The following is a 5952-nucleotide window of genomic DNA, read 5'->3' as shown; positions in this document are numbered from 1 at the left end:
AAGAGACAAAAAAAAAGGTGTTGGAAATGAAAGAGTTGATGTTTAATTCATATTCAGGTGCTCCAGTGTGTCATTTCTGCTCCACAGAACAGCGTGGCGTTCCACATGAGATGCAGAAGTGGGTTTGTTTGCAGTGGGGGGGGGGGGGGCGGCGCTCATTCATGATGAGATGCTCCAGAACGTGAGGCTCAGTGGCAGATTCAGAAGTGTGCAGGCAGGTGGTTCAGAAAAACAGCATAAGTGGGGAATGTCTGGGCCCCCCAAGGGTGGAATCCACCGTCTGATCTCAGCCCGAATGCAGCGAAACAAACACTCGGGCCAACACGCGCACGTGCGCGCGAGATGCCAGAGTTAATCAGGAGTTCGCTCCGTCTCAGTCTGGAGCGATCCGCTGGAAGCTTACCTGTGCACTTACTCCACTCAGGAGAGTCGGAGCGCTCAGAAACACCCAGTCAGGGATACAAAAAACCCTCTCATTGACTTCAGATGCTTCTTAATGCGTCTGAGATTCAAGGTCCCGCCGTCCTCGAGCAGTTGTTCAACCCCCCCGCCGCCAGCGTGCTCTCAGGAGCTGATTCAGCAAGGGTAGCGTGAGGGAGCGCGCTTGTTTTCGCCATACGGGCGACAGGTTGGGCACTGAGGGAAAGGTCAGCGAGAGCCGCCTAACGGAGCTCCTGACTGACACGTGCACGCATCAGAGACGACATCTCATCAAAGCTGCAGGTTTTGGACCTCAAAGGGACTTTTCAAGACTTTTTATGATCCCCTCTCACTCTGCATTAAGACTGAATAAAGGTTTTTAGCGACCACCTGGGCCAGGGGAAGGGCCGGGTCGCCGCCGCGGGTCCGCGATCGCAGATTCAGCTTCGAATTTGTTCTGATTTGGCAGATTTGAGGATGAATATTAATGCTGGTTTCCCATCTGCTGCAGAATTTTCAGGTGCTTGTTGTTCGCTGGGAACAACAGCTGGCGGTGCAAATCCTTCCAGTCGGATGCAATTAAGCGAGGAATGTGAGATCTCCGCGGGTTCGGTTTGTGCCGCCTCGTCTTGACTGATCACTGAGTTTTACAGGAAAGAAATCGACGTTTCAAAGTCCCGCTCTGGCCACGAGCTTCACCCGATGGCTCTTTTGTCTTTGCGCGCCTCAAGGACGCGTCCTCCCCGTTGACTGACAGGCTCTGGCGAGCTCCTGACACCAGCCGTTACACCTCCAGGTTGAGGTCAGTCCAGCATCTGCTCCTGCGGAGGGAGACAGAGAGCGGCAAATACAAACATCCGCTTTGATCAACCCTCTCCTTCACCGCGCTCCTCGTTTCCTTCATCATTCTCTGCTGCTTGCAGATTCATTTCCTCACAAATATAAACAGCACGTTTGTTTTCCCAGGGTGGAACAAGAACATTGCGGCCAACTCCTTTTTTTAACGCTGTGAGAGGAGCCATCGCTCAATGTGTGTGCTTGTCTGCACTTGTGTTCTGGCGTCCTTGGGAATCAGTAACTCTTCCAAGTCCAAGTATCCAGGTACTGCAAAGGAAGCTCCACCTGCCCAGATGATACTGCCCCCATTTTTAAACCGCTTATGCACCAGACATGACTTGTGTAGATGTGGGAATGCTAGGTATCCCACAATGCATTTCACCTCAGCCAGCGACAGCAGCAGCGGAAAGTATGTAACACGTAAGCTAATGTGTCGCTCAGGCCACCTCGTTCCCCACGTTAGGACCCATGTTCACGCTGACCGAGTTTTCCTGCTGTCTTCCTGCTGAAAAGGCCTTTTTCACACGAACCACGCCCACTTCAAATCTCTAAAGTAGTCGTGAGCTGCAAAGTCGTGCAAAGAAAAGTCCTCAGGCAGCGTGATAATGTGCCGAGATAAACAGCAGAGACGACGCGGGCGCCGCGGTACGGATGCTAGCTGCCATGTTCCGCGCGCCGCTGCAGGAGATCCACATCCTTGTGTCGCTCTTCCCCGTCGGCTCTGCTGGGTTAAACCCCTCATCTGTTCCTACACAAATTACAGCCCAGCATCCAAAAACAGGTGTCGGACGAAGCGCAGAGCACGTTTCTGTTGTGCTCCAGCGTTTCCAAAGTCAAACGAGGCGTTCTTCAGAAAAACAGGTAAAATGCTGCGCGTGTAACAGAGGGCAGCAGAGTAATTGCTGCGACGCATCGATCGCCGCTCGCTGCTGAAGTAATAAACAAAGTCACCGTGCTGGGCGCCGCTCTGACGGCCAAACCCGCCAAATTCCTCCCAAACCTCTTTTTTTCTCCCCCCTCTTGTCACACTGTTTTCCGAAGTGAGCGGGTGCGAGAGGCCCGAAGGGTGGTTGTTTATGTATTTATTCATGGTGAAGCCGGGATTACTGCCGTTACAAGGTCAGTCAAACAGCTGAGCGAACACTCTATCGACTGAAATGTAAATACGGGCTCAAACGGGTCCAGTCACACGGCTGCAGGTAGAGCAGCTGTCTTCATCGCCCTTCATTGTCAGCTGGGGGGGGGGGATGTTTTGGGTTTTTTTTCCCCTTAAACTGCTGATTAAGATGCTCCAGCGCTCATCAGGGTCTGGGGATCTTGGGAAATGGAAAAGCAGAAAATGTGACGTTGGTATTGATTGTGTGATTTAAAACAGAGGGCACCTTTCAGTGCGTATTAAATTAAACGACAGCAACAATACCCCCCCCCCCCAGAGCTGAAAGTCCTCATTGGGATTACGCCATTTCCGTTTTCTACTGTTACCTTTTACGGACGGGGGAGCTGCAAATCAACCTAATGAATCAGATTATCAATCGGATGCCTCATAATCCGATTACTGCTGCTACCTGATTAATCAGAGCACAACGAACGCTCCCGTCCCGTCTGCTGTCAACCTCCTGCTGTGCCTCTCATCTTTCCATGACTTCTTCTTTTATCATCCCTTTGACGGGGGGGGGGGGGGGGGGGGCGTCGTCTGTCTGTCTGTCAGACTCTAAAGGTCGTTAGCTGATGAAGGGGAAGCGTGCCAGGGAGGAAGGACACGTCGCAGTTATCAGGGAGCGACCTACGTAGATCTATAGAAACGGCCTTTTGTGTTCCTGTTAGCTAACACAGACTTATGATCACATGATCAGATCACATTAGCTTGTTGCATCACTGCTACAGCATCTGTTCGGAGACATCAGGCAGAAAATGAAGGAAGGTCCATTGGAGCAGCGTGAGAACTGATATTTGAACTAAGAGAGTACAGGGGCAGAGGGTGGGTGCAGAGTGGGGGGGCTGTGTAGTACTGGGGGGACTGGGTAGTACTGGGGGGGCTGGGTAGTACTGGGGGGGCTGGGTAGTACTGGGGGGGCTGGGTAGTACTGGGGGGGCTAGTTCCTTATCTGGCTGCTTTTTCTGTTTATGACGTCTCCTGTCCAAACTGGTTTGCCCCACGCTCCCCTGAGTCCACAAACACAGCCCGCTGCTCACTTTCCCATGCGGCTCAGCACTACACACACACTCGCGCACACACACACACACACACACACACACACACACACACGGAGATGCTTACACGCGTGCACAAACAGGTTGCCCTGCAACGCCAGCAACATTTCCAAATCAACACACCTTTATTACAGTTCTCACAGAGATAAAGATCTACAGGGCTAATGAGGGAACGTCCCAGCCTTCATTTGGGGGCATTTCCATATTAATGCAACAACAGCGCCCCCCACAGGCGGGGAGTAATCCACTAATTAATGAACTTAGGGGGTTGTTAACAGATAATTAACAATAAAACTGTTGTTGCTCTGAAATCACAAATTAAGGAAGTCTGCCTCAATTAGTCACCTTAATTATCTTATTTAGAACACGTTAAAGATAAATTAGAGAAAGTACAGCGAAGCGCATTTGAATTAGAAACAAGGTAGAAATCAAATAAAAGCCGGACGGCAGCCGTCACCTTCCCCAACGCTCCCCACAGTAATAAAACGCTTTGAAAATGTTCAGCTTCAATCCAAAATTATGCACATTAAAGTCACTACTTCTGACACAGATTGACTGAAAAAATGGTCGAAGCACCGGAACGACGGCCTCAAACCAACAACTTTGCGAAGGAAATCTGAGTTTTAAAAATAAAAACCCATTTGACTGATGAGATGCTGCCCGAGAGATCAGTATCATAGAAACAAGCAGCACTCTCAAACAAGCCCGGTGGGCAGGGCGGCGGCGGTTTCATGACAACAGCGCTTAATAAACCATTCGGACCCAGACTCCGATGAGTCGATACGGAAAACTCTTCACTCGTGCAACAAGTGGCAAGTTGTTTGTTTGGCTGGGTGTTATTGATCCGCTTGTCTAGACTGAGCCATCAAATTCAACAAGGAGCAAAGCTGAAGTCCTCAAACCCCGATCATGGCGTCATCCGAGCAGTCAGAGCGCCGTAGCCCAGTTCCTGCTACGCTACTCTCTATTTGTTGCTAAATTTAACAAGTTCCGGGACTCATATTAGCTACTACTGCTTACCTGTTAGGGAAGAGAAGTAGGGTAAAGCAGTCGTTAGCTTCAAAAAAATACATCTCTAATAGAATTAGGGCGTTAGCAGCCTCAGTATTGGTATGAATATCTTATATTTGCTGATGTGAACCATAAGACGTGAACAGTATCTACCTGACATGATGAGGAGAGGAGGATGAGGAGGGATGGACCGTCCCTGTGGTCCTCCAGACGTCACACAACAGAGCCCGCTTGCATAATCGGACACTTGATGTATCTGGGACTCAAGGGCACCGAACTATTAAGGGAGAAAGTAGAAAAAAATGTTACCAGCACCTGCTACAAAAGGAACTTGATAGATCAGCGGGGGTGTTGCAGGTGCTGAATAATCCAGTCATGTCTGAAAGAACTCCTCCGCCGTCCCTTTTGATTCAGACAGAAAGCGTTGGGAGGCAGTCCTGGGAGACCCGGCCCGGCCCGCCATCGCAGCGCTCAATACAGACGCGATTCCTTCAAGACTTAAGTCACCTGATGAGGAGAAAAGGGTCATTTATTTATCCTGTACTGTGGAGGAGAACAAGGCCTCGCAGGAAGTCACTGATGATCAGCTACCGCACAGCAGAGCGGGGTTCCATTCAGCCGACTAAAGCGCCGTTTCCCTGGCAACGGAAATTCTGAACCCCCCTCTCTTAGATGCAAACCTGGGCTGGAAAGAGGTTTTCAACAGAAGGCAGCATTGGTGGCGCCACCTTCGGTTTACCCCCGAGTGTGAGAGCAGCACTTTTTGTGATGGCACAATCAGCGTTATTTCTTCATATTCTAACTACAATAACTATTTTATTATTTTATTAACACTGTCCAGTGTGAGTGCCGCCTCTCTCTCTCTCACACACACACGTATATGCACACACACAGCTAATGAAAGCTCTCTCTGTTCTCCTCCTTTGGTGCAAAAGAGTAATTTATATGTGTGTGTGTGTGTGTGTATACACATACACACGTTCTAGAAACAGTCAAGGTGAACATAATTCATCAAATCTGACTTTCCTAAACTGTGCAGAGCTGTCAGAGATAATATCCTTCAAACAACCGCTTTGCAGATATTTCTCATTTCAGAACGTCAAACATATTATGTCATTTAAAAAATGCCTGCAAAAAAGGTCAAGCAGGATGGACAAATATTTAATATGTTTGAAAAGAAAAGTAGATGTTGAGCGTCCTGAGCATTTTGTTGTATTTTCAGGGGGGAAGATCAAAGCAAAATCATTTGTCCTTTTACATAAATCAAAGCAGGTAATAAAAGATGATGTTCACATTAATAAAATAAGAACAGATGGAAATAAGCATAAACACAGAAGTGACAGTTACTTAAATGGGTTCACCAATGGCTGTGGGCGTGGCTAAAGGCAGCAAAGCACCAACATCTGCGGTAATCAAAGCCAGAGTCCATCAAAGGGAATATAAACCAACCATAGCTTTATTCTAGTTAAAACG

At 48.9% G+C, this 5952-nt stretch overlaps 2 long non-coding RNA genes across 2 annotated transcripts; one reads left to right on the top strand and one right to left on the bottom strand.

Annotated features, from left to right (window-relative positions):
- The first annotated feature begins 783 nt into the window (after positions 1 to 783).
- LOC115248127 (uncharacterized) lies at positions 784 to 1556 on the top strand. The gene is made up of 3 exons (XR_003887134.1): positions 784 to 844; positions 932 to 1222; positions 1387 to 1556. It is a non-coding gene; the product is annotated as an uncharacterized lncRNA (long non-coding RNA).
- A 967-nt stretch (positions 1557 to 2523) lies between these two features.
- Positions 2524 to 5846, bottom strand: LOC115248112 (uncharacterized). Its single transcript, XR_003887123.1, has 3 exons — positions 5827 to 5846; positions 4633 to 4756; positions 2524 to 2573 (listed from the first exon to the last, which is right to left on the bottom strand). It is a non-coding gene; the product is annotated as an uncharacterized lncRNA (long non-coding RNA).
- Between the last annotated feature and the right edge of the window lie 106 nt (positions 5847 to 5952).

The sequence above is a fragment of the Takifugu rubripes genome, chromosome 2, assembly GCF_901000725.2.
Source record: "Takifugu rubripes chromosome 2, fTakRub1.2, whole genome shotgun sequence".
Classification (NCBI taxonomy): Eukaryota; Metazoa; Chordata; class Actinopteri; order Tetraodontiformes; family Tetraodontidae; genus Takifugu; species Takifugu rubripes.
This window is presented reverse-complemented; position numbering and strand designations above follow the sequence as displayed.